We start from the raw sequence: 26,626 nt of genomic DNA, 5'->3' as shown, positions 1-26,626 counted from the left end.
CATTAGTACAAGCTTCTTGCAAACCGGAGCTTCTCTCAAGAAGGCTCGTGGTTCCCAGAGGGAACATGTCACCTCCGTGTGCGAAATGACATACATTGCCATCTCCCGCCTTGATTTTTTTGCACATGCAGCTTAAACCAATAGGAGTTTCGTGCTTAATTTTGGAATTATTTTGGGTTCGTTTGGCCTTTTTATATAAATTAGTTGATTTTCCAGGCATTTAATGCACATAATTCAAAATTGAACTACAAGCACATGCTCTATTGCGCCAAAGTTAGTTGAAAAATCATTTAAGTGTACTTGGGCGAATTTCTAGGTCCCATGCAAGAAATGGGAATGGAATTCAAACATCTAGGCGTCTTGGCTCGGCCGGAAACATCAAGAAACTTGATTTTAAAATTCCTGTAAATCCAAAACTCGCCTGAAAATCATGAAACATGGCATGGTGTCATGAAATGGCCCCAACATGTTGTGGTAATTTTTTTGTCCAATTTGTGAAGGCGCACATTAACAGTCAACAAAGTCCTTTTGGAACAAGTGTTGTCACGTTACAATCGGAAACACAAGTATTATTGAAACCGTGGGCGTTCTACTTAACATTTACGTGACGCCACGCGTCCTCTTTTTTTATTGGCTAGAAGGTGCCGTGCGGGGTAGCTATTTGAGTATGGGAGGCGTGCGACCAGACCCCTGCGCCTGCTTATCGGGAGGAGAGCCCTTTGACCTCTATCCGGCGCCCACCTCTCTCCCAACGTCTTCATTAATGGTGCCCGAGCCCCTGTTTAATGGCGTGGCTATGTCTCACTCGACTGAGATTTAAGAGAGAAAAATGAAAATCTGAATAGAAAGTTTTGCACAGATCTTGATGTAAGATCCGATGGACCTATATAGCATCGACCGTGACTTATAGCAAGACTGATGAATATAAGGACAATGACAATGGATAATAATTGTCGTACATATTTAGGAAGATAATTAAAAAAGCCACATGCGGCAACGCCCGAAATACACAAGGGCAAAAGAAGAAGGAAGACACAGACAACGATCTGACTCGCTGATCTCTAATTTATTGATGCGTTGCTGCAGGCCGTGGAGACAAGTTCTCGCGGCGAGTGGCGATGAGCTCTTTCTTGTACTCAAGACGCTGCTTGAGAGCATCCACACATTCCTGCACCAGCCTTTGTCCCTCAATGCGGAGCATGCCATTCTCGTCCATAAGTTTCTTGACAATGAAGCCGATCCTCTTCAACAAGGCAGTGATCATGCTGCTTCGCTGTTCTAGCGATCTTTGCCCTTAGCAGGTCGCACTTGGTGCGGAGCTTCTCCTTGTCCTCCCTAGTCCCCGGATGACACTGGTAGCATTTTCAAACGAGGCATTCACCTCATCCTGCAGTTTCATCTAGTCAGAGATCCAACTCATCAGGTCATCGAGCATAGCGCGCATGCACCAGTGAGAGTCCTCGCCTGCCCGCGAGACATTTTCCTAGGCCGCCGCGGCGCGGGAGGACATCTCTGCTGCATTCCCGGCATGGCGGGACATCGCTGCTACTTCCGTGGCACGACCGGACCAATCTGCTGCATCGACGGCACGGCAGCACCTCTGTGCTGCTTTGGCGGCGCGGCGGGACCTCGGTGTTGTTAGGCAGCGTGGCGGGACATGTCGGCTGCTTTCGCGGCGAGGCGGGACATCTCTCGTGCTTCTGCTTCCATGCTTGCCTCTCCCTGTTAGTAATCTCTTGACCTATAACTCATGCGGGCCATGCAAGGGAACGACGATGAATGACTTGTTTGTTTTTGTGGATGAGGAGCTGAGGAGGAATGTGCAGTGATCTTGATGTAGGGTAGAACCCTAGATGCCCGATCTTTCGTGAAATGGAGGGGATCCCGCGAAGAACATGAAGAACATGAGGGAAAACATGAGGGGAAACGAGAGGAATCACTCAAATCAACAAGAAATGGTCACACATGTGCTAGATCCATGAACAATACGAGGGATACATGATGCAAAGGCAACAAAGGAAGATACAAGATGTAACTAGTTCATCTCTGATAGAGGCAAAGGTGTCAGATCTTTCAATGAGATGGTGATATCATTTTGGAGGAATAGACTTTGACGATCCGACTACGAACGTGCGAGGACATCGCGCCTTAACAATTGCTAAACCAACTCCGAGAGGTTATTGACCACGCCAGAGCACGATCAACCTCACAACGAAGGTCTATTTCCTCCAAGCAAACAAAGAACAAGCAAGAAACTAAGATTGCCATCTGGATATAGCGAATATAAGATGGAAGCTTTATTGACCAAGGTGGGGTTCTATGACGTCTCGGTCTGGTCGTTGAACACAAATGAAGTACGCGAAGTTGCAGCTATGGCAAACTTTTAATCTAAACAAAACCCAAATTCTAAAAGATGCCCTAAGGGTTGTATATATGCAGGAGTAGGGGGGAATTTCGTGGCCCCTTGTAAGAGGGGTCCGAAACCAACCCTAACTTTGTTTCCCCACACATACAGACTCTAAAAACAGCCTATACTTAAGTATTTTGAAATTACATGGGCCTGGCCCAAAAATAAGGTAGCGCAGCACCTAAAATAAGCTATGGACAAAATTCATGATGGGGCATCTTGTATATTTCGTCCATGTTCTTGTAGGTCATCACGGAGGCTTCAAAGTGCTCAAATATGCACTAGAAATGCCATTCTGGATCCATTCAAGCGCGCCTTCATCTCCATGCTTGATCCTGCTCCAGTGTTCATCCCTCTTGTCCATGCTAGGCCCTTCATTAGTAATCAACACAAATGTATCCAATTTAGGCAACATCATATTCTCATGAACATTAGAATTGTCACCAAGAAACGAAAGTACCCGGTAATTCAAATTCAATTGGCGTGCGTGAGCTCTAGTAATTGGTCTAGTATGTATAGCAGCACGGGCTATGGGTGTAACAATGGCATTGATTTCCTCATCAATCTCCATGAGGAGGCCTTGAGGAGGTCTTACCATGAGGGGTCTTGAATCCACTTGGGGGATCTAATCCGTAGAGGTCGCGATCTCATATGGAGAAAGTATCAAGTGGATGAGCGAAGCTCTATCTCTCAAATGAGCTAATCCTTTGCTAATCCTAGAAAAGTGGAGGTGGAGTCGTTTATATAGGCTATGGGGACGAAGGGGTACAAGGGCCTCGGCCCAAAAGACACACGCAGGTGGTTGTCCGGATGATCCGGATGGTGGCCCGGAAGATCCGGGTGTCAGGGGTCTGGATGATCCGGGCGGCCGTCCGAATCGTCCGGATGTGTCGCAGCCGTCGAGGGGGGTCCGGATGACCGGGAAGTGGTCCGGACGTCCGGGTGGTTCCGGAAGATCCGGGCATCGATTCGGATCGTCCGGCTTCGCGGGGAGGATTGCTGGTCTCGGGTGCCACTTATCCAGATCATTCGGGCCGGGGTCCGGATCGTCCGGGCAGGGGCTGGATCATCCAGGCAAGTGCAGACTTGGTCGTTTTCTTCTCCGTCTTGCGTATGTCTTCCTTCTTCGATCCTCCTCACTCCTTAGCTTCTCCACGGCTAACTCCTAGGTACCTGAGTATGAATAATGTCTCCATTTGAGGTAGTAGCCATGTCTCATGTGCATCAAAGGGGAATTGTGAGAGGAGATATGTCACCTCGGTTTCAAGAGCTCTTGCATGTGCACGAGTCATAGGTCCAGTTGGCACTTGGTGAGACGATGATGGGTCCATGGGGATGTCCTTGGGATGGTCCGCATCATCTCCCCCCCTGGGAAAGATCCGACCTCGGATCAAAATCTTCACCACCATGGTAGGGAGAGAGATCCTTGATGTTGAAGATATCGCTCACGTTGTACTTGTCGCGTGGGATGTCGATCTTGTAGGCATTGTTGTTGTAGCGTTCGAGCACCTTGAATGGTCCATCGACTCAAGGTAGAAGCTTGGACTTGCGTTCGTTGGGGAAGCGGTCCTTGCGAAGGTGTAGCCACACAAGATCTCCAATGTGGAATACCATGGGTAGCTTGTTGATGTTGAGCTTGGTCGCGAGTCATCGTACTTGGCGCCTGATGGTGTGCCTAGTATCTTCATGCACCTTCTTGAGATAGCTCGCTCTAGCGCTTCCGTCCATGTTGATGTGCTCTTGTAGTTGTAGAGGTAGAATGTCCGATGCAGACAAAGGATTGAAGCCGTAGACGACCTCGAAGGGGGACTTGCCGGTAGTTGAATGTCTTGCGCGGTTGTAGGCGTACTTGGTGATGGGTAAGTACTCTTCCCACGCCTTGATGTTCTTCTTGATCAAAATGCATATGAGAGTAGATAGTGTCTGGTTCGTGACCTCCGTTTCGCCACCAGTTTGGGGATGCTATGCCGAAGAGAACAAGAGCTTGATTTCGAGCTTGGCGTATAGTGTCTTCCAAAAGTAGCATAAGAACTTGACATCGCGGTTTGAGACAATAGTCTTTGGCACTCCATGTAGTCTCAATATTTCCCTACAAAAAAGATTTGCAACATGTGAAGCATTGTCTATCTTGTTGCATGGGATGAAATGAGCCATCTTAGAGAATCGGTCCACAACAACAAACGCATAATCTTTGCCATTTCCAGTTCTAGGCAAACCAAGTTCAAAGTCCATACTAATATCTTCCCATGGATGATACGGAATTGGGAGTGGCATATATAATCCATGGGATTGAGCTTTGGACCTAGCTTTGTGACATATAGAGCATCGATTGGTCTAGCCTGAGACGTCGCGGAACATCTTGGGCCAAAAGTAGTTGTTGGAGAGCGTGGCGAATGTCTTTTCGCGTCCGAAGTGTCCCAGAAGTCCTCCTGCAAGAGATTCTTGCAAAAGTAACAAACTAAGACAAGACTCGGGGATACATAGTTTGTTATCTCTCATAAGATAATCATCTTTGATCTAATAGCATTCCCAAGATGTATGTGTCAAACATTTTGCATATGGAATAGCAAAAGTAGGATCATGCGCATATAAGTCTTTTATGTGCTCAAAACCAATGACATTTAATTCAAGTTTAGTAACAAGCATGCATCTATGGGAAAGCGCATCCGCCACAACATTTTCCTTACCTTTGATGTATTTGATGAAATAAGGAAATGACTCAATGAATTCACTCCACTTAGCATAACGTTGTTCAACTTAGTTTGACCCTTAAAATATTTAAGTGTGTCATGATCGGTGTGGAGAATGAACTCATGAGGGTGGAGATAATGCTCCCAACATGCAAGACTGTAACTAAAGCATATAGCTCTTTGTCATATATGGGGTAATTGAGTTGCAATCCGGAAAGTTTTTCACTAAAGTAAGCTATGGGGCGCTTCTCTTGCATTAACACACCTCCTATGCCATAACCGTTAGCATCGCAATGTATCTCAAATGGTTTATCAAAGTTGGGTAAGGCAAGCAAAGGGGCATGTGTAAGAAAATTCTTTAGCTCATTGAATGCGGTATCCTGGGATGGTCCCCAAACAAAAGGTGCATTTTTCTTATTCAAAGCATGCAAAGGTAACGCGATGGTGCTAAAATCCTTCACAAATCCTTGGTTTCACGACCCCATCTATCTAACCATGCGTGTGTTTCCGTGTGCCATTCTTTGCTATTGGTCTACTTGTTTCACTTGTGAATTTGTGAATCTCTTTCAACATTATTAACTCTTGCTAACATTTTGCATCAAATTTTTGTGCCACTATCCTCACCAAGCTACTTTGTAAGCCTTACTTGTGTAGGTGTGAGAATTGACAAGATCCAGTACCAATTGTGATATTTCCTTGTTACGCTATTGAGTGATCATTGATCCATCTTCAACATTGGGTAAGGTACATTTGGTCTAGTTCTTCTCTTTCTCCCACTCACATTTGCTCGAGTCTTGTGATGGATAGGCAAGGCATTTCATCTCCGCTCTTCGACAACAACGACGCCGCGAACAACTACATCACCAAAACATTAATCTTCGATCTACAACGACAAATGCAGGGAGCACAATCAAGATTGCGAGAGCGCATCGACAACCTCGCCATCGACATACGACAGTCCAAGCTACGTACAAGAGACTACCTCGACAACAAGCTTTCCGCACAAAAGGAGGAGAAGGATGCACGGATGGAGGAGATTCAGACCTTGTTGGTCAACCGTTCTTCCCCTTCGTCATCCTCAAGGCGACGGTGAGCAAGTAGATCATCTTCGGAGCGCCCAAGCGATGCATGCGCAAGTAGTCCACGTCCACACCTCTATGTCGACCATCATCACATTCGTGATCCACATCATCATGAAGGACAAGTCACCTCCAAGCAACATGTGCACAACGACGACGAATGACATCTACTACGAGCTCAAGCACGGCAACGACATCATGAACATGAAGATGCTCGACATGTGTAAACATACAAGTCCCAACAAACCCTACTTCACGCCAAGGACAAACTTCATGAGCAAAAGAGAAGAACGCGATACAAGCACCACCAAGACGGCGCTATGGCTACCACCACCACTTCGGCATCTTCCCCAAGTGCTATCAAGGTATCTTCGCCTTTTGGACATATGGCATCTTCACCTACTTCCCATGTGTTCGCCTACATCGACATCTTCAACAACAAGGCAACCACCTAGAAGAGAGGGCGATACTTCCATCTTCGGAAGCCCCTCAAGGAACATGGCCGAGCATGGGAAATTCCCTTTGGTCATGGAGACGAGCTATGAGGTGCCACATCATATGGGCCTCATACAAGACGGTCGAGCAAGGGCCATCCCCTTCAACTACGGCGAGCGCACATGAGACATTCTCTTCGGTCTCGGAGGAGAGTGATGATTTGCCACACCCTACGGCATTCATCTTTGGAGGCGTTATGGATGAGGAGGTTGAGCATGGGACTATGTCGGCGTTCTGGGAACGGGCGTCTCCAGACTAGCCTGCCTGCGACCCACGGCGTGGCTTTGCTAGCAGGCCTGTACGGCCCATCTTCATCGACAAGGCATACAAGACCCTCGCGAGGCGGACGACACAAGACCTCCTCATGAGCGGCCTCACCAGGCTGCCTCGCGAGGAGCGGAGATATAAAGGCAGGGCAAACCTCGCGAGGCTCTCGTGACGTGAGCCATGACGACCAGGATCAGACAGGCGCCAGGCGGGCGCCAGCGCGCGCAGCGTCCTTGTTTCCTCTTTGGTGCCAAGGGGGCAAGCGCAGGCGCAAAGTACCGAGGCATCAGGGAAGGGTTTCCATATCGGTGCAACTAGACGAAGACCAGCAGGCCAGCAGGACGGAGCTCACCGTGGAGCCCAAGATGGCGTCATCACCAGAGCCTTTCGCAGGCGGAGACCGCTTTTGTCAGGATAGCTTGCACTAGCTGACCCCTTTCAAATTGGCCGCTGTTGTTGGCTCCCTTCCCGCTCAATATTTGGGGAGAGGACCAGGGCCTATACAAGTAGAACTAGCCACCATAGTAGGGCATCTTAGCTTGATCTCATCTGATCGAGTCCTCACCCCCACAAGTTCAACGAGCACAAGAACACCTCAACCTCAGGAGGCTGTTCTTCCCCTTGTACTGTTCATCATCAGCCCAAGAGGCAATCCACCACCACACACTGCAGTATGGTATTACAGCACAACGGTGGCCCGAACTACTATAAATCTTGTGTCCCTTGTGTTGTGAGTTTGTCGAGTTCGTCCGCAAGATCTTAGTGAGCTAGGGCATGGATTGGTAGGAGAGAAAGAACTTCGCGCGCACCCCAGAGTTTGAACCTTGAGGGTTTTGCCGAAACCCCACATCCGACATTTGGCGCGCCAGGTAGGGGTGCGCCGGAGCCTCTTCCTCGCCGATCGATCCACCAACGCTCCGCGCCCCGATGTCCGGCAATCCAAGGCCAGACTCCGACAGCTGGGCAGCTTGGCCAGCCCGAGCGGTGTCACCTTCCCATGAAGATCTCGACCCCGCGCTCCAGGCGGCGCGAGCGCCGCCCAACGCTGCGGGGCACGGGCGGCGCGGCCAGGCGTCGTCCACACTCACTCCACGGCAAGTGCGAGCCGCTGCAAGGGCAGCAAGCCACGCCGCAGCGACGGCGCCACACACACGGCGGGAGCAGGCGAACATGCGGGCAGCGCTCACAGTGGCGCGGGAGCTGCTGCGGTGCCGGCTGATGGAAAGCGGCCGGGATGCATTGCTGGAATGCGTCGCCGAGCTGCTGGATGCGGCGGCATCGGGAGCACCACACTTCTGCTATCAGCTTCCTCCTCAGGCCACGCCGGGGTCTCATGGCGGGCCTCGTCGCAGCCAGGCGCCCTCAGGTGTGCCTGGGGGCTTCGTCAACGCCAGCACGGCCGGCGGCGCCGGGGGCTCCAGCGCCCCCGTGCCACCCGCGGCAAGCATGGGTACAAGCGTCGCCTCCCATGGTCCCAGTGGGATGCCGCGTTACCATCCTTAGGACGCCACGCTGCGCCGGGCAACATGGAGTGTGGGGCACTACGGCGAGGTGTTCGGGGTGACGGCCCCGGAGACCTACGTGCCCCGCACGATGGACCAGGAGTACGCGTTGGAGGACGACCCTGGCTCGTTCCTCGGAGAAGATTGGGAAGAAGGGATGCTAGAAGTTGAAGCCTTCTAGGAACCGACGGAGAACCGCAACGATCGCACGAGCAACAACAACTTTAGGGTACCACTAATCTCTCAGGAGCAGGCTTACGCTAACCATGGGCTGCAAGTGAATCAGGCCACAACGTCGATCGACGATCCCGGCATAGCAGCATCCCTTCCGCCGGGGGAAGCACATTGGGGGCCACGCGGAGGGAGCGAGGAGCAAGGCCCCTCGCCACGTCGCGCGAAGCCAGGCAACGCCTGGAGGTAGGCCCTCTGCCGGGGAGGTGCCAGCGAGCCTTCCCCCGGCAGAGGACCCGTGGTCACCGAGGGAACCGCTGGCGTCCCCTTTCCCCCCTTTGTGTCATCCAGGTTGCCGGTCGACTCAAAGGTGGTCGAGGGTGGTGCAAGGCGGGGCCGTCGTCTGGCAATATGAAGCAAGGCCGGTTCCTGTGAAGAAGGCCCAGTGCCTGTGAAGCTCGCCGCCCGTGACACTCTCACGTAATAATGAGTGGGGTTGTACATGCCCCGGAGTCTCAGGGGTGCCGTCCTCAGGCCCTGGGGCTCCCTCCCACGCCTAGAGAAAACACTTAGCTCCGCGTTGGTGAGAAGACTCGAAGACCAGAAGACTAGACTAGGCGTCGGACGCGGCCATTTGCTTTGGATCTCTTCTTCTGTAGCCTTGCTTTTTGGATTTGGATTTAAGTTCAAGTCGAGCTTTTGTCGATGCGTGCGGGGGGTGCATTTTCTCGTTCAAGACTTTTCTTGCCATGCGGTTCTTGCCTTGTTCTGGATCTCACGCTCACCGCCTCCCCCTCGCGGGCCCCTCGCGAGCGGGGCTGGGCACAGCACGCGCCCCACGCGCACCGATCGGCGCAGGAACCTCGCGAGACCCTCTCAGGCGGGTCAGCGGACCCTCCAGGAGCCTCGTGGCGACTCTCGACCTTACAATACGATTCAGGACCCGCCCCAGCTAAGGTAAGCCGCAATGGCAAAACTTGCTGTCAGACTCGTGATTGGCCAAAACGCACCCTCGGTTCGACATAAAGGAGTGGAAATCATGATTTGTTTACATGAGGGGCTCCCCCTCCAAAATGCTCTCACAATCTTTAGGGGCCACGCCCGAGTTTTTGCATACAGGGTGAAGCAGTAAAGGGACGAGGAATTAGCCAGATATGTCGCTCGCCGCGTCCTCCGCATTGTCTTCGGATGCGCCGCTCGCGTTGCCGTCATCATCATTGGTGCCGCCGCCACCGTCACCGACGTCCCCGTCATCGACCATGTCGCCTCCGTCTGTGGCGACCACCACCACGTCGTCCTCTGAAGTGAAGGCCCTGACCAACGCGTCCACGTTGTCCTCTATCCACCGCGCCAGGTCGTCCCGAACGGCCGTAGGAACAGGAGCGATGGCGGCGCCGAAATCGAAGTCGGGGTTGGCGTTCAGGAGATGGCTGAAGACACGGGAGAAAGCGCGCTCGAGCAGGCCGCGACTCCTCTCTTCCATGAGCCTACTAACTTTGTCAGATCGGGCCTCCAGGCGTGTCACCACATCGGTGAAGAAGCAGAGGTGACTGGCGTAGTCATTCACCTGAGGATGGGGGGCGTTCGCGTCACAGACATGGCCCAGGGCAGTGTTAGCCCTTTTCCGAAGATCCTGAAGCATGGGAGTGTGAACGCGCTCCAGCATCCGCCTCTCCAGCACTTCCTCCCTGTTTTGCCACGCAACGGCCTTGGCGTCATCAACCCGTTTCTGAAGCAAAAGCAGCTCGGCGCGGGCGGAGGCCAAGTCCGCCTACGCCGTGGCCAAGGCGGCAGTCGTGGCCTCCCCGCGTCTCTCCGCCTCGTCTAACCTGGGCCTGAGAGCGGGGGTCCTTCCCGCCGCCTCAGTTCCTGCAAGCTTTAGCTTCAGGTCGTACCAACCTTCAAGATCCGCACGAACCCGGGCAACCTGGCGATCGACTTCCTCCTGGACCTTAGCCTCGCGAGCCCTGACGGCATCTTCCGCCTGAGCAACTTGGCACTCCCTCGTCTCCTGTCGTTCGAGCTCAAGGCTGCGCTCCATGGCTTCCAGAGCCAACGCCTCCTCACGCCTCCGGACCTCCTCTTCTTCTGCAGGCGTCCCCCTCAAGGACGCAAGGGCGGCTCTGCGCGCCTCCACCTGGCGCTCGAGGGATGCTCTCCAAGCCTGGAGCTCCCACGCGCGCTTCTCCGCAGGCTTGCGACGACGGTCAGCCTCGTGAGCCTCCTCCAAGGCCCGGGCGCAAGCCTCACGGGAAATCTTGAGGGACGCCTCGGCCTTCGCATTGTCAAGATCACGCTGATAGCGGCGAAGGTTGATGGCCACCCTCAGCTTACGTCGTTCCTCCACCAGCCGAAGACCTTCAGCCTCAAGGCGCGAGTCGACACCTGTGAGTTCTTCGCCGAGTCGACTCATCGCGTCCATCGCCTTCTGGAAGAGCTCATGACGAACGACGCTCCACCCGCGTTCCAACTCCAACGCACGCCCCACCTCGTCCTCCGCCACGGGGGCTGTGGGCGGGGCGTTAAGCGGCGCACCCCCTCTAAGCAGGGGGCTGGGGGCTGATGCCGCCTCAAGCACTGGACCGACCTCACGAGGGGCCCTGGTTGAGCGGGACCCGCTGCTTGAAGAGGAGCTGAAGGCCGAAGCCAACCAGCTGCTGTCCATAACCAGAGCAGGAGACCGGGGAACGCCCGCCAGGCTCCAAGCCAGACGGTGCAGGAAGGGCAACGAAACCGCAGATTCGAGGCTCCATGAAGGCAAGCGCACCCCCTCGACTGGCCCGGCTCCAGGCATGGCATGCAGGCTCTGGGTGCACAAGGCCAACGGGGGTGCCGAGGAAGGCGAGGATTGCTTCTCGGAAGGCTCAACGGCGCTGGCAGAAGGGGTCCTGAAGAGCCAGCGTCAGGAAGGAAAGCAGCAATCAAGAAACCGCAAGGTGCAGTACTTACTCGTCGACGGCGATGTACTTCCTTCGCTTTAGCGGCCCGAAGATACTGTTGCCGCTCGGGGATCCTTTCCTCTTGCGGAGCTCCTCGAAGTCCACACAAAGCCGACCGAAGCGCTGGACGTGGCGGCCAGCGCGGGGCGCGGCCAAGGACGAGCTAGGAGGGACAACTTCAGGGGTGCCCGGCTGCGGTGAGCAGTCGGACGCCGTCTCACCACGACCTCCCGAGGCTTCCGGGCCTTTGACCTCCGGAACCACGTGCTGCGTCGCCTCAGTAACCGACGCCCTAGAGGAGGGATCGCAGGCTCCCGAGGACGACGCCCCAGGATCACCATGCGGCATGTGCTCCTCAGCACTTGGACCATCGGCCTCCGTCGGAGCTCGCCCTCCTGCACCCTCACTTGGGGCGAGCTCGGCACCAGTGGCGAGGAAGGGAACCACGTCGACGGGGTTCTCACGGGGCCCCACCAGGCCGATCGGGCGCATCCCCCACTCATCAAAGGAGGGCATGCTCGCGGCAAATTCGGCTTTGTTCTCGCAGTGGTACAATAGACAGCTCTTCCTGGGCATGTCATCCCGCAGAGGGGCACCCGTCAGGACTGCAAGCACCGTTTGCCGTGTCTTAAGAGGAAGCCCCTCCTTCTGAAACCTCATATGGTCCTGACTGCTGAGCAAGGCCCACATCGGGCGGGAATGGCGCTGAAGCGGAGCGACTCGGCGCTTGACGAACTCCTTCACCACCATAGGCGCAGTCACACCGCGGTCCTTCAACCTCCTCAGCCTGAGCCAGATGGGGACGAGACGGGGGTCGCGAGCCTCTGGTGGCCCCAACTGGAGTTGGGAACAACAGGCCCTGGCGGAGCATGGAGCAGAGGGCTAAGCACACCGGCGTCTACAAACACCCATCGTGTCCGAAACTCGCTCGTGGATGGAGGAAGCTCAAAGTCGATCCCCGTGCCCGCTGTCGCGGCCACGGCCTCGAAGCTCACGCACCCCGAGCTCTGCCGAGGGTCAGTCAGATGCAATGAGAAGAAATGGCAGAAGAGGGGCACCGAAGGAGCGATGCCCACTATGGCTTCGCACACAAAGGCGAAGACGGCGAGAAGGGTCACAGATTGAGGGTCGAGATGCAGCATGTGGATCTGATAATGCTCGAGCACCGCATTGAAGAAGGCGGAGAAGGGGGGAATCAGGCCAGCCCAAAGGGCATCTATGAAGATTGGGACCTCAGTGGATGCCCGAGCAATGCGGGAGCGAGACGCGGGCCAAGCCACCGTCTCTCCCCAGTCGTTGAAACTGGAAGCAAGCATGGGGCGCACCTTGTCCATGGCCTCGTCGTTGAGCACCCGGGGTCGGCCGAGCGCAGGCTCGAAGGATGGAGGCGCACTTGGCGAAGACAGATGTTTCTTCCCCTTGTCAGCCTGTTTTGGGGCCATGGCGATGAAGTAGGCGGAGCGCAGGTCAGATTGGAAGGGAGGAGCAGAGTCTCGAAGAAGCAGAGGAACTGGAGAAACAAGGCGCGGGCGAAGGGAGAATAACTGACATGCGGGTTCAAAGGCAGCGTGGGGAAGCGGAGGCGCCGACGTCCAATCAACCGCCACGCGTCGACCAAGGCCGCAGGCTTTTGGGGCCCGCAGCGCTCTGTACTTGACCTCTAGCTTCGCCTCGAAGCCAAGCCCGAGCGCACCTTGGGCCCGGGGGCTACTGTCGGCTTTCTGGGAACGGGGATCCCCAGACTTGCCTGCCTGCGGCCCACGGCGTGGCTTTGCTAGCAGGCCTGTACGGCCCATCTTCATCGACAAGGCATACAAGACCCTCGCGACGGGCCAAGCCTCGTGAGGCGGAAGACACAAGACCTCCTCGGGAGCGGCCTCACCAGGCTGCCTCGCGAGGAGCAGAGATATCAAGGCGGGGCGAACCTCGCGAGGCTCTCGTGACATGAGCCATGACGATCAGGATCAAACGGGCGCCAGCGCGCGCAGCGTCCTTGTTTCCTCTTTGGTGCCAAGGGGGCAAGCGCAGGCGCAGAGTACCGACGCATCAGGCAAGGGTTTCCATATCGGTGCAACGAGACCAAGACCAGCAAGCCAGCAGGACGGAGGTCACCGTGGAGCCCAAGATGGCGTCATCACCAGAGCTTTTCGCAGGCGGAGACCGCTTTTGTCAGGATAGCTTGTACTAGCTGTCCCCTTTCAAATTGTCCGCCGTTGTTGGCTCCCTTCCCGCTCAATATTTGGGAAGAGGACCAGGGCCTATATAAGTAGAACAAGCCACCACAGTAGGGCATCTTAGCTTGATCTCATTTGATCGAGTCCTCACGCCCACAAGTTCGACGAGGACAAGAACACCTCAACCTCAGGAGGATGTTCTTCCCCTTGTACTGTTCATCATCAGCCCTAGAGGCAATCCACCACCACACACTGGAGTAGGGTATTACACCACAATGGTGGTCCGAACCAGTATAGATCTTGTGTCCCTTGTGTTGTGAGTTCGTCGAGTTCGTCTGCAAGATCTTAGTGAGCTAGGGCGTGGATCGGTAGGCGAGATAGAACTTCACGCGCACCCCAGAGTTCGAACCTTAAGGGTTTTGCTGGAACCCCACATCCGACAGACTATCCCTTCAACCATGGCGGCTATAGGAGTTGAGCATGGAGACGTTTGCACCTACATCTCTCCGACACCCACATATGATGAGATGCCCCAATTCCCATCTGAGGAGAGCCACCCCCACATGGTACCATCAAGTTGATGAAGCTCCTGACAAAGCGTCAATTTTGACAACCTGACCTACAACACATGAGCGGAGCTCTAAAGGTAACATAGGTGATGGTACTTTGCTTGTCCCACTAGTGGACTTCTTGCAAATGATTGCTTGCATGATGTTGATCACCTTATGGATTCATCGCATACTATGTCTTGTTTCGATATGCCACCCATTTATGATGATGAGCATGTTGAATTGCCTAGTTGTGATGCTATGCTCCATAGGATATCATGTGAAAATTCTATTGGTCACTTCATATTTGATAATCCATTAAACTTGTCATACGCTATGAATGAGATCTCCCATATTACATCATTTCAATCTCAACATAGTAACTATGCATGCCCCATTAAAATAAATCATATTTGCACTTATGCCATAGATGACCAGATGACGGTCATTGGCTTTTGCTTTCAGGCGATGATATTACCATGCTTCCTTTACACGATTTGCGCAATTCATCTACTATGCCATGCCATGATCACATTTGTCGATGCAACAGACCCTGGGTCTATTGCCCAGACTGTGCACATCCACAAGAGCAAGATTGAAGCACCAGCCCAAGTCAGAGTTCAAAGAATCAAGAGATTTGAAGAACCAGCATGCAGCTCAGAGAGACTAAGGCCAAGCCAGAGGAGCAAGATATCGCCAAGAGAAGGGCCTCCCTTGCCGGACAGGCAAGCCCGGCAAGGGGCTAGGCCACCCCCAGAAGCAGGCGCCCGAGGCGCCCCGGCAGGGCCTGCCGGGGCTCGTGGAGGCAAAACCACCTCACAAACCACTCAAGCACGACCCATGTCGTCGATCAGTGCGGTGTCAAGCCGCAAGGTGATTAAGTGGCAGCCATTCGCCACATGGCAGCCATTTCCTACAAAAGAAACCAACAGATGACACCCGTCCTGTGACGTGTCAAGAGAACAGGCACGGAGCTGGCAAGATAGCCCGACAAGCCTTGCCGGGCAACCAGTGATGTGACACTAAGCGGTGCATTTAATGCGCCCTGTCAGCCCGTAGAGTTAGGTATGATAGCACTGTTTGCTATCATATCAGTGCATAATGACTACTTTGCCATTGTGGTGACCCCTTGATCTATAAAAGGAGGCCCATGGCACACGTAGAAAGGGTTAGAAAGTTGATGAACTCACACCCCCATACGCGCGTAGTCGCCACTGTCCTAAGGCAACCCTTGCCAGGCAAGTGTACTATGCTTCGCCACCTCCATTCCACCATTAATCCACCAAAGCAGGAGTAGGATTTTACGCATCGTGGCGGCCTGAACCTGGGTAAATTGCTTGTGTGCTCTCTGCCTTGCTGCCGTAAGCTGGTCTGCTCTTTGTGCAACGCGACGCCCCCCTGCCAAACCAGCAAGGGGCGCCAAGTAGGGGGGTCGCTTGCGCGAACCTAAAAGAGTGCGCAGCATGTCATCTTCATGACCATCCTGATCTTCGACGATGCCATCGACCATGGCGCCCAAGAAGAAGTCCGGTACTTCAGCCCATCCATCCACCTCAAAGGATCCGCCACCCGTGGCCTCTAATGCCGCAGGGGATGGAGAGGCAAGCGAGGACGTGAATGCTGCTGGGGACGTGGTTGGAGCAGGTGGCGGCATCACCACTTCCCCCACGGCCGACACGGGGGCAGGAGATATCGGAGGAGAATAGCATCAGCAGCGCCTCGACGGTCACACTCCGCAAGGTGCAGGCGAGGGGGTCACTCCGTCCGCACCCCCTCCTCCCACCGAAGGGCGCCGCCGCAGCAACGACACTCGGTCTAGGGTAAGCCATCACCTTCCAGCCGTCCCCACCACAGGAGTGACTGCAGCACATGCGCTTCCTCCCGGACGAGCCAACCAGACCGTTGTGCTCGTTGGAGCCGCTGACCCTCGAGCACCACCACCGCGCAATCCCGCTGCCCAGGTGGTCGTCCCACAGCAGCGTCGATGCGGCACCGCCGCCGCCGTCGCCGCTGGCACCGTCAGGAGCCAGGCGACGGTGCGGTCGATGTTATCAATATCTATTCCAAGCACAGCCACGGAGGCTATGGCGCGAGCTCAGCTGCTACTGACGTTTCCGCCAGCAACCGAGCAGATGGATGAATGGCGTGCCACCATCCAAAGCCTGCTCGGTTTCGCCGAAGCTGGGGGCTCACGACGAGCTAGCCTGCCACGACCTCCCCAAGCGACAAAACCTGCCCGTACTGCTGGCCGAACAGAGGGGGCCATCCCCACGATGTAGTCCCCACCACGGCAGCCGGTGTGGGCGCAGCAGAATCAAGACGCTGACGATGTCTCGATGGCCTCTTCCGATCCTCATGCACGTCCAGGTCAACATCGAACCCCGGAGGATAGGCGGCAGGGGGATGCGCGCGTCGTCGTAGATCGACCCCGCGATGACCTCCGCCATACCGACGGGTGCGACGGCCTCAACGTCGACGAGCCTGCACTCGGTGTTTGCGGGTGCCTACCTTTCGAGGTCGGCTGCCGTGCCTTTACACGAGAACTGCGGCAAGTCCGTTGGCCGTCCATTCGCACATTCAAGTGTCGGTGCAACAAACCCTATGTTTGTTGCCCAACTGTGCACAGGCACAAGATCAAGATTGATGCACCACCTCAAGTCAGAGATAGAAGAGCCAAGAAATTTGAAGAACCAATGGAGGAGATCATGATTGAACCAGAGGAGCAAGATACCGGCAAGAGAAGGGCCTCCCTTGCTGGGCAGGCGAGCCCGGCAAGGGGCGAGGCCACCACAAGAAGCAAGCAACCAAGGATCGCCGGCAGAGCCTGCCGGGGCTCGCGGGGGCTGAACCACCCCGCGAACCACTCAGGAACGACCCACGTCGTCTATGAGTGCGGTGTCAAGCCGCAAGATGATTAAGTGGCAGCCATTTCCTATAGGAGAAACCCACAGATGACACTAATGTCTACTATGCAACTTTATTCATGTAGACACGTGTTGGGCCTCCAAGCGCAGAGTTTTGTAGGACAATAGCAATTTTCCCTCTAGTGGATGACCTAAGGTTTATCAATCCGTGTCAGGTCTAGGATGAAGACGGTCTCTCTCAAACGACCCTACAACCAAATACAAGAAATCTCTTGTGTCCCCAACACACCCAATAAAATGGCAAATTGTATAGGTGCACTAGTTCAGCGAAGAGATGGTGAGAAAAGTGTAATAATGGTGGTAGAAATATATTTTTATAATCTGAATGAATAAAAACAGCAAGGTAGCAAATAGTAAACAGGCACAAAAGCGGTATTGCAATGCTTAAAAGCAAGGCCTAGGGTGCGTACTTTCGCTAGTGCAATCTCAACAGTGCTAACATAGTTGGATGATATGATTATCGCCCAAAGTGCAGTAAAGAATCACTGTCGAGTTCCTATTAGCGGAGAACAAAAGATAGATATTGTTTGTAGGGTACGAGGCCACCTCAAAGCTATTCTTTCCGTTCGATCTATCCTAGAGTTCGTACTAGAATAACGGAAGCTATTATTTCCGATCGATCTAAACAAGAGTTCGTACTAAGATAACACCAAAGCAAATTCATATTCATAATACTCAATCCACACAAAGAACTATAAAGAGACCACGAAGTTTCCATCGGAGAAAAACGTGCACCAACCCCTATGCATAGATTACCCCAATATCACCGCGGGAATCTGCGAGTTGAATGCCATAACATATATAAAGTGAATTAATAAGATACTCCAATTGTCACCTCATGTATTCATATTGCAAGATATATATCATGTGTTCTCATCTCTGAATATTCAATCCGACAAGACAAAACTTCAAAGGGTAAAGATTCAATTCATCATAACAATAGTATAGAGGGTAGAAACATCATATGATCCGAGTATATTAACAAAGCCCATGATGTAGATCACGAGAGAGAGATAGATTAAACACATAGCTACTGGTACAAACCCTCAGCCCCGAGGGTGGACTACTCCCTCCTCATCGTGGTGACTGCCGGGATGATGAAGATGGCTACCGAAGATGATTCCCCCCTCCGGCAGGGTGTCGGAACGGGGTCTAGATTGGTTTTCACGGATACAGAGACCTTGCGGCGGAAGAACTTCTGACCTAGGTTAACCCCGAAGGGTTTCGGAATATTTGGGAATTTATAGTGCAAAGGGGGGTGCGGGAGGCCACCGAGGTAGGCACGACCCACCTGGGCGCGCCAGGGGGGCCTGGCACGCCCTGGTGGGTTGTGCCCCCCTGGGGCACCCCCAGGTGCTGCTCTGGCCCAAAGGATGTCTCCTGGCCCATATAAAATCATCGTGGAGTATCGTTGTGTCTGGACTCCGTTTGGTATTGACTTCCTACGATGTAAAAAACAAGCAAAAAAACAACAACTGGCACTGGGCACTGGGTCAATAGGTTGGTCCCAAAAAATGATATAAAGTTGCTATAAAATGATTGTAAAACATCCAAGAATGATAAAATAACAGCATGAATACTTCATAAATTATAGATACGTTGGAGACGTATCAGCATCCCCAAGCTTAATTCCTACTCGTCCTCGAGTAGGTAAATGATAAAAGAAATAATTTATGAAGTGTGAATGCTAGCAAAGTGCATAAGTTTTATCAATGAAAATTTCAATCACTTTTCCTAGCATCATAACAACAATTCTTTCTTATAAAACTTCTCATGTTATAGTAGCAACCAATTCACATGTTAAGGTTCAAACAATGAACTCTCTTGGAACTCAACAACCTATGTTCTTAGTCATCAAGCAATTGCAATTCAACTTATTCAACAGAGTTTAAGTAAGAGATCCACATACTCAACCATCATATGGTCTTCTATGATTGCTAACACTCACCGCATACTCATGAGCAAAACATTTCAACCGGACACATAGAAAAATAGGGGCTTATTGTTTTGCCTCCCAACGTATTCACCTCGAGGGTGGTGTCAACAATAATAACTCATGCTACCCATATTCAACTGGACATATGTGCCTAGATCTTTCCTCACCACATGATGCTTGCCAAAGGAGAAAAGTAAAAAGGAATAGAGAGAATAACTTTGACTCTTTGCATAAAAATAAACACTGAAAAGTAAAAGATAGGCCCTTCTCAGGGGGAAGCAGAGGTTGCCATGCGCTTATTTTTTTGTATGCTCAACCCCTTAGTGCAAAAGAACGTCACATTATATTGCCCCTTATGATAGCAACCTTTATTATGCAGTCCGTCGTTTTTATTGCTTTGCTATCACAAGTTCGTACAATGCTCAATTTTTATCTTACACTAAATGATCTAACACTTTTAGAAGCAATTTTTATTGCCTTATTGCACCGATGACAACTTACTTAAAGGATCTTGCTCAATCCTTAGGTAGGTATGGTGGACTCTTCAAAATGAGATTTGGGTTTAAGGGTTTTTGGATGCACAAGTAGTATCTCTACTTGGTGCGGAATTTTTTCTCGCAAAGATGGGGGGCAAGCACCGCATGTTAAAGGATCTATGACAATATGACTTTTCTGTGAATATGAGCAAACATAAATCATTACGTTGTCTTCCTTGTCCAACGTCAACAATTTTGGCATATAATATTTTGATGGGGGTTCACTGTGACACTCGGATAATCAAGCTATAGTAATTCCCTACTAATGATGCCATGTCACCATGGTTACTGTTGCTAGGTCCCACGTTGGATTAAAACCGATTCAAATTCAACTGCTGAAATAAAATCAAAAATAAAAGTTTTCAAATATCAATAGTAAAAAGTACAAACGGTGACAAATAATTCATAGGTAATATTGGTGAAGAAACCACCTTTTTTATAAAAGCTTTAATTGCACTAAAATATTTAAAACAGTGACATTAACAATTAATTAGATGCCTCTCCATTTATGAAAAATTCAAACAAACTCAAAAGCCTCCCAAACTGGTTTGTGCCAGTGCTAGGTGATGAAAGGTATTTATGTGGCCAAGTCCCACTTTAAAAAAATACATTTGGTAGCTAAAAGAAAATGCAAAAAGAAAAGAACAAATAAAAACACAGAGAATAAAATAAAAAGGTGAAAATAACAGGAGCCCCCCTCGCAGCCAACTGGCCACCCCAGCCAGGCCGGCCCACCCCCCATGATTCCCCCCTCCTCTCTGTTCACGGTGGCTCATGGCTACCACCGATGGCCGCCACGGCCAAGACGCCGTGGCGCCCATCCGGCAGCCCCCTCGCCTATTTAGTCGACCCTGGCACCCCCCTCTTCCCCGAACCCTAAATCCCCCCGCAGCCACTCCTCCCCACCTCCCCCTGGATCGAGAAGTTGCCCGAGGTCGCCGCGTCGTCCCCGTCTCCACCGCACCGTCGTCCTCGTCTCCGCCGCACCGTCGTCGTCCCCGAACTCCTCCCCAACGGCCTCGTCGAGCTGTCCTACGGCCTCCCGGCGTCGTCCTCGTCCCGCCCACGCCCGAGGCTGGCCGGTGAAGCTGCACAGCGACGCCTAACCCGTCTTCTTCATCATCGGGACGCCGAAGCTCCTTGCCGTCGATCCGCCGCCCGCTTCAGCTCCTAACCTCTCGCCGGCCACCTGTGTGCCTCTCGGTGAGCCTCTCTGCCGATTCCACCGCTTTGCCCCTTCGATCTGTGCCGTTTACCGCCGCTCCCGTGGTCGTCTGTAGTGACCATGGTCGGAGCTCGAGCTACTACGTACGTGCGTGCTTGAGCCGCTGCTGCTACTGCCTGCTCAACATTGCTTCTGCTGCTGCACTGCTGCTCCTCGGCCGCGCCCGCCGCGCCCCGCGCCATTGGCCGTTGCTCCTCTGGATCTCGCCCACTCCCGCTTGCAGCATCGCCGCGCCTGCTTCCTTCGCCCGTGCCTCTGCGCGCCCGGCCACGCTCGCCATCCCCCCTTGTCGAGCTAACCGCGGCCCCGCCCTCGTCTGGCCGCGTCCTACTTGCCTCGCGCCGACCTCGCCCGCACCACCTGCTACAGCTCGTGCGTGACCGCCGGTGCCGCTCAAACGCGCCCGAGCTACGCAAGCTGTTGCCGCTGCTAGCTCCGCCCACCACGCCCATGCACGTGCAGCCGCCGCACGTGCACCCCACGCCCGTTGTCGCCGGTCGCGCCCGCGGCCGAGCTCGCATCGCCGCCGTCCACCTCTGACGCCCGCTGCTGCTCTGCTCGGCCGTGCAGCTTGCGTCGCCTCGCTCCCGCTGGCCCGCCCCTGCACCCTGCGGCGGCCTCGCCCGCTGTCCCCGCCCCGCATTGCCAGCCACGCCGTGCCGCGCCCTGCTGCCCCATCGCCGCTGGCCGCCGCCGTTCCCGGCCGAGGCCGGTCCGCCTGCCAGGGCCTCACGCCCCCGCTGATTTGTACTTCTTGTGATTCGTATAAAGACTTCTAAAGTAAAATTCTTTCTCGTATTCCTTTGAAAAGGTAAATATGAAACGACAAATAGCTCAAAAATCTGATGTCTGGAATGACGAGACTTCCAAACTGAGATTGTTTCTCTTGTTCCTATCATGAGATACTTGTAAACGACAAAAGGGTCCCGAATAGATTACAATGGGATCTATGTTTCTATTACAATCTTGGCAAACTTTCAGATTACACAGAATTCAGAAAGGCCAGAATCATCAAACTACAAGTCTTTCAATTTATGTACACATGTTTGAGCATTTGTCACGGAACCGCTCTGATTTTATCTTCAGTCCGGGGCGTATACCCAGCTTCTGCTCCTATATTGGCATTCTGATTTTAGATTCGGTAAAGAGCATGTGTGGCTTGATTATATCTGTAAATCAGAAGTGTAGTGTTCAGATAAACCTTGTTACAAGGAAAGTTGTTGAAATAAACAAGTTTTTGTAAATCTGGTGAAGACGGACTTGGGCTGGACCTGGCATTGACGGCCGTAGTTTGGGGCGAAGAGCTCTGTCTCCTTGCCGGCTGCCTCAGGCCGCTGCTGGCGCTGCGCTGCGCCGCCTTCTTCCGCTGCTACTTGCTGAGCGTGATGGGCACGGGGAGGGCGGAGTATCAGGCAAAAACGTTGTGGCGGCAGTCGTCGATCTGGGGTGTGGCGGCGGCGGACGAGGGGGCCGCTAGCGCACGCGGCGACCACGACGGTGGACGAGGGTTTCCTATTCGAGCCGAGCCGAGCGACCGAGCCGTCGCGGTGGAGAGGAGCGCTCGCTCTACCAGGCGGCCGTCAGATGTTGTGCCTGTACACGTGTCACCCATCGGGGTCGGGTATACACAGGATTTGATTTGCAGCCGGTCTGCACAGAATTTTTTTCCCTGCCCGATAACGCCTGCCCGCTATGGCCTGGCCACTGGCCTATGGGCCCCACGCCCTTTTTTGTAAAAACAAAAACAAAAAAAAAGATAAAAAATTAAATTAATTAATTAATTAACTTATTTAAAGTTTTCTTAATTAAGTTAACCTGCTAATTAACTACCTCATCTATAATTAGTTAGATATGTCTACCTCATCAAACGTTGAGTGGTCAACTGGGACCCCCCGGTCCACCTATCAGCCACTGGGTACACTTTGGTGTACACTGTGCTGGGTGCACCTAGCTTTTAGCATTTAATTTCGAATTAATAATAATTTCAGAATTTTTCTAAAACTTTACAAAATCATAGAAAATAATCCGTAACTCAGATGAAAATACTTAATTTGTACATGAAAGTTGCTCAAAACGACGAGACGAATCCGAATACGCTCTCCGTTCATCTGTCATATGCCCCTAGCATAGCGAACATGCAACCGTCCCCCTCAGTTTCATCTGTCCGAAAATGCAAACTTCAGGAAAACTTTCCCGGATGTTATCCCCCTTCGGCGGTATCGTGTAACACTGTGTTAGAACACCCCTAGCGCTGCTTTTTGTCTTGTCATGCATAGTATTGCACTTGTTTGCTCTGTATTTACTCTTTCTTCCCCCTCTTCTCTCCGGTAGACCCCCAGACCGCTGCCGCTGTGATCGACTACGTCGACGACGACCCTTCTTCCCTTTCAGCGGAGCTTCCAGGCAACCCCCCCTATGATCATCTCGATATCGCCCATTCCATTCTCTCATGCTTGCATTAGATTTTGCTACTGTATTTGATTGCTCCTATTCTGATGCATAGCCTGCTTTTGTACCTGCTATTGTTACCTACCTGCTTATCCTGAACTGCTTAGTATAGGTTGGATAAGTGAACCATCAGTGACCCCCACCTTGTCCTTGTTGCCCCTGCTTCATCATCGACGACTCGATCAACGTGAACGACAACCAGAGCCCAACACATCACATCACACCCCCTTTGTTGCTCGACTCTGTAGAGTTACCATCGAGGGCCGTGGGTAGAACCTCATACATCACTCCTGATGAGATCTCTGTAGTGTAGCTATTCGGTCGTGGTCATCGAGGGTGATTCCTCTTTAACCACTTCCGATACGACTCTGTCATGCAACACCTCAAGTGTGAACCTCGAGGGTGGTTCCTCTTACGTTCACCTTGATGATTACATCGAGTGGAATCTTCCGAGGGTGATTCCTTGGGTTTTCCCCTTGATGTTTGGACACACGGTTACCTTGACTTCTCTTGAGAAATTGGTGAAAGATGAGCGGGCCCAGAGAGCACCCGAGGAGTTGTTACAGTGGCGGCTGGCTGTTTAGTGGTATCACCCAGGAGGGGGTGATAGCTCCGTACTTGTCCCGACAGCCGTCACTTCTTTTAATAATGCACTAACAGGTTTGGGTATTTGTTCTGAGTTGGCCTCTGGCCTTTACGCACTAACCACCACGCGAGAATAGTTATGGGCCTCGATGTCGCAGTATCAGCTGAAGCTTTGTCAGACGTCCAGTTCAACATGGCGGCACGGTCGGATCGTGTTGGCCATCCGAGGCGGTGCTGGTATCCACCCTGCGCGCAACGACCCGGAGTGCAACGGGCGATGGGCCCAAGACCCCGGGGCACTTAGGATGTAGACCGGCAGGGACCTCTGTGCTGAGCCCAGGTAGGGCTGCGACGTGTTGATCTTCCGAGGCCGGGCATGACCCAGGAAAGTGTGTCCGACCAGAGTGATCGAGCGTGTTGGGTAACGTGGTGCACCCCTGCAGGGAAGATATATATTCGAATACCGTGTCGATGGTAACGGACGTTCAGACTTGTGTCATGATCTTATACAACTAGAAATGGATACTTGGTGATGGATATGTGGCCCCGGGATTGCTTCCTCGAAGGGAGTCGAGGAAGGATCTCTGGGCATTAATACTACAACATGATTTTTAATTATAAACTGCTATTCTTTACTCTTCTACATGCTGCAAGATGCTTGGAGTTGCTTGAAGATGCTAGTCTTCGATAGGCTAGGCCTTCCTCTCTATTCTGGCTTTCTGCAGTTCAGTCCACAGACACAACCCTTCCATTTTATACCAATGCATACTTAGTTTAGATCTGATGCTTGCGAGTACTTTGGATGAGTACTCACGGTTGCCTTGTGATACGTCCATTTTGCATCATGCTTTTATATCGATATTTATTGCATTATGGGCTGTTATTACACGTTATGTCACAATACTTATGCCTATTCTCTCTTATTTTACAAGGTTTACATGAAGAGGGAGAATGCCGGCAGATGGAATTCTGGGCTGGAAAAGGAGCAAATATTAGAGACCTATTCTGCACAACTCCAAAAGTCCTGAAACTCCATAGAAGTTATTTTTGGAATTAATAAAAAATACTGAGCGAAGAAAGTACCAGAGGGGGGCCACCCACCATCCACGAGGGTGGGGGGCGCGCCCTACCCCCTGGGCACGCCCCCCTGCCTCGTGGGCCCCCTGGCAGGCCTCCGATGCCCATCTTCTACTATATGAAGTCTTTTACCCTGGAAAAAATCATAAGCAAGCTTTCGGGACGAAACACCGCCGCCACGAGGCAGAACCTTGGCGCAACCAATCTAGGGCTCCAGCGGAGCCGTTCTGCGGGGGAAACATCCCTCTGGGAGGGGGAAATCATCGCCATAGTCATCACCAATGATCCTCTCATCGGGAGGGGGTCAATCTCCATCAACATCTTCACCAGCACCATCTCCTCTCAAACCCTAGTTCATCTCTTGTATCCAATCTTTCTCCCAAAGCCTCAGATTGGTACCTGTGGGTTGCTAGTAGTGTTGATTACTCCTTGTAGTTGATGCTAGTTAGTTTATTTGGTGGAAGATCATATGTTCAAATCCTTTATGCATATTAATACCCCTCAGATTATGAACATGAATATGATTGTGAGTAGTTACGTTTGTTCTTCAGGACATGGGAGAAGTCTTGCTATAAGTAGTCATGTGAACTTGGTATTCGTTCGATATTTTGATGAGATGTATGGTGTCTTTCCTCTAGTGGTGTTATTTGAACGTCGACTACATGACACTTCACCATTGTTTGGTCCTAGAGGAAAGCATTGGGAAGTAATAAGTAGATGATGGGTTGCTAGAGTGACAGAAGCTTAAACCCTAGTTTATGAGTTGCTTCGTAAGGGGCTGATTTGGATCCATATGTTTCATGCTATGGTTAGGTTTACCTTAATACTTCTTTTGTAGTTGCGGCTGCTTGCAATAGGGGTTAATCATAAGTGGGATACTTGTCCAAGAAAGGGCAGTACCCAAGCACCGGTGCACCCACATACCAAATTATCAAAGTAACGAACGCGAATCATATGAGCATGAGGAAAACTAGCTTGACGATAATTCCCATGTGTCCTTGGGAGCATTTTCCTTCATATAAGAGTTTGTCCAGGCTTGTCCTTTGCTACAAAAAGGATTGGGCCATCTTTCTGCACCTTATTTACTTTCATTACTTGTTGCCCGCTAAAAATTACCTTATCACAAAACTATCTGTTCCCGATAATTTCAGTGCTTGCAGAGAATACCTTACTGACAACCGCTTGTCATTTCCTTCTGCTCCTTGTTGGTTTTGACACTTTTACTTATCGAAAGGACTACGATAGATCCCCTATACTTGTGGGTCATCAAGACTCTTTTCTGGCGCCGTTGCCGGGGAGTGAAGCGCCTTTGGTAGGTGGGCTTTGGTAAGCAAAAATTTATATAGTGTGCTGAAATTTACTGTCACTTGTTACTATGGAAAGTAATCCTTTGAGGGGCTTGTTCGGGGTATCTTCACCCCGACCAGTAGAGCAAAGAGTTGCTCCTCAACCTACTGAACCTACTGAAAATGTTTACGTTGAAATTCCTTCGGGTATGATAGAGAAACTGCTAGCTAATCCTTTCACAGCTGATGGAACATCACATCCCGATTTGCACTTAATCTATGTGGATGAAGTTTGTGGATTATTTATGCTTGCAGGTATGCCCGAGGATGTTATCAA

The 26,626-nt window shown here is 52.1% G+C and overlaps 1 long non-coding RNA gene across 1 annotated transcript; it reads left to right on the top strand.

Moving 5' to 3' along the window:
- Nucleotides 1-20,413: 20,413 nt before the first annotated feature.
- On the top strand, nt 20,414-25,631 carry LOC141021277 (uncharacterized). The gene is made up of 2 exons (XR_012181800.1): nt 20,414-20,871; nt 24,859-25,631. It is a non-coding gene; the product is annotated as an uncharacterized lncRNA (long non-coding RNA).
- Nucleotides 25,632-26,626: the final 995 nt, after the last annotated feature.

The sequence above is a fragment of the Aegilops tauschii genome, chromosome 4, assembly GCF_002575655.3.
Source record: "Aegilops tauschii subsp. strangulata cultivar AL8/78 chromosome 4, Aet v6.0, whole genome shotgun sequence".
In the NCBI taxonomy this organism is placed as follows: Eukaryota; Viridiplantae; Streptophyta; class Magnoliopsida; order Poales; family Poaceae; genus Aegilops; species Aegilops tauschii.
Note: the sequence above shows the minus strand (reverse complement) of the source record. Positions and strands in the feature narration are given on the sequence as shown.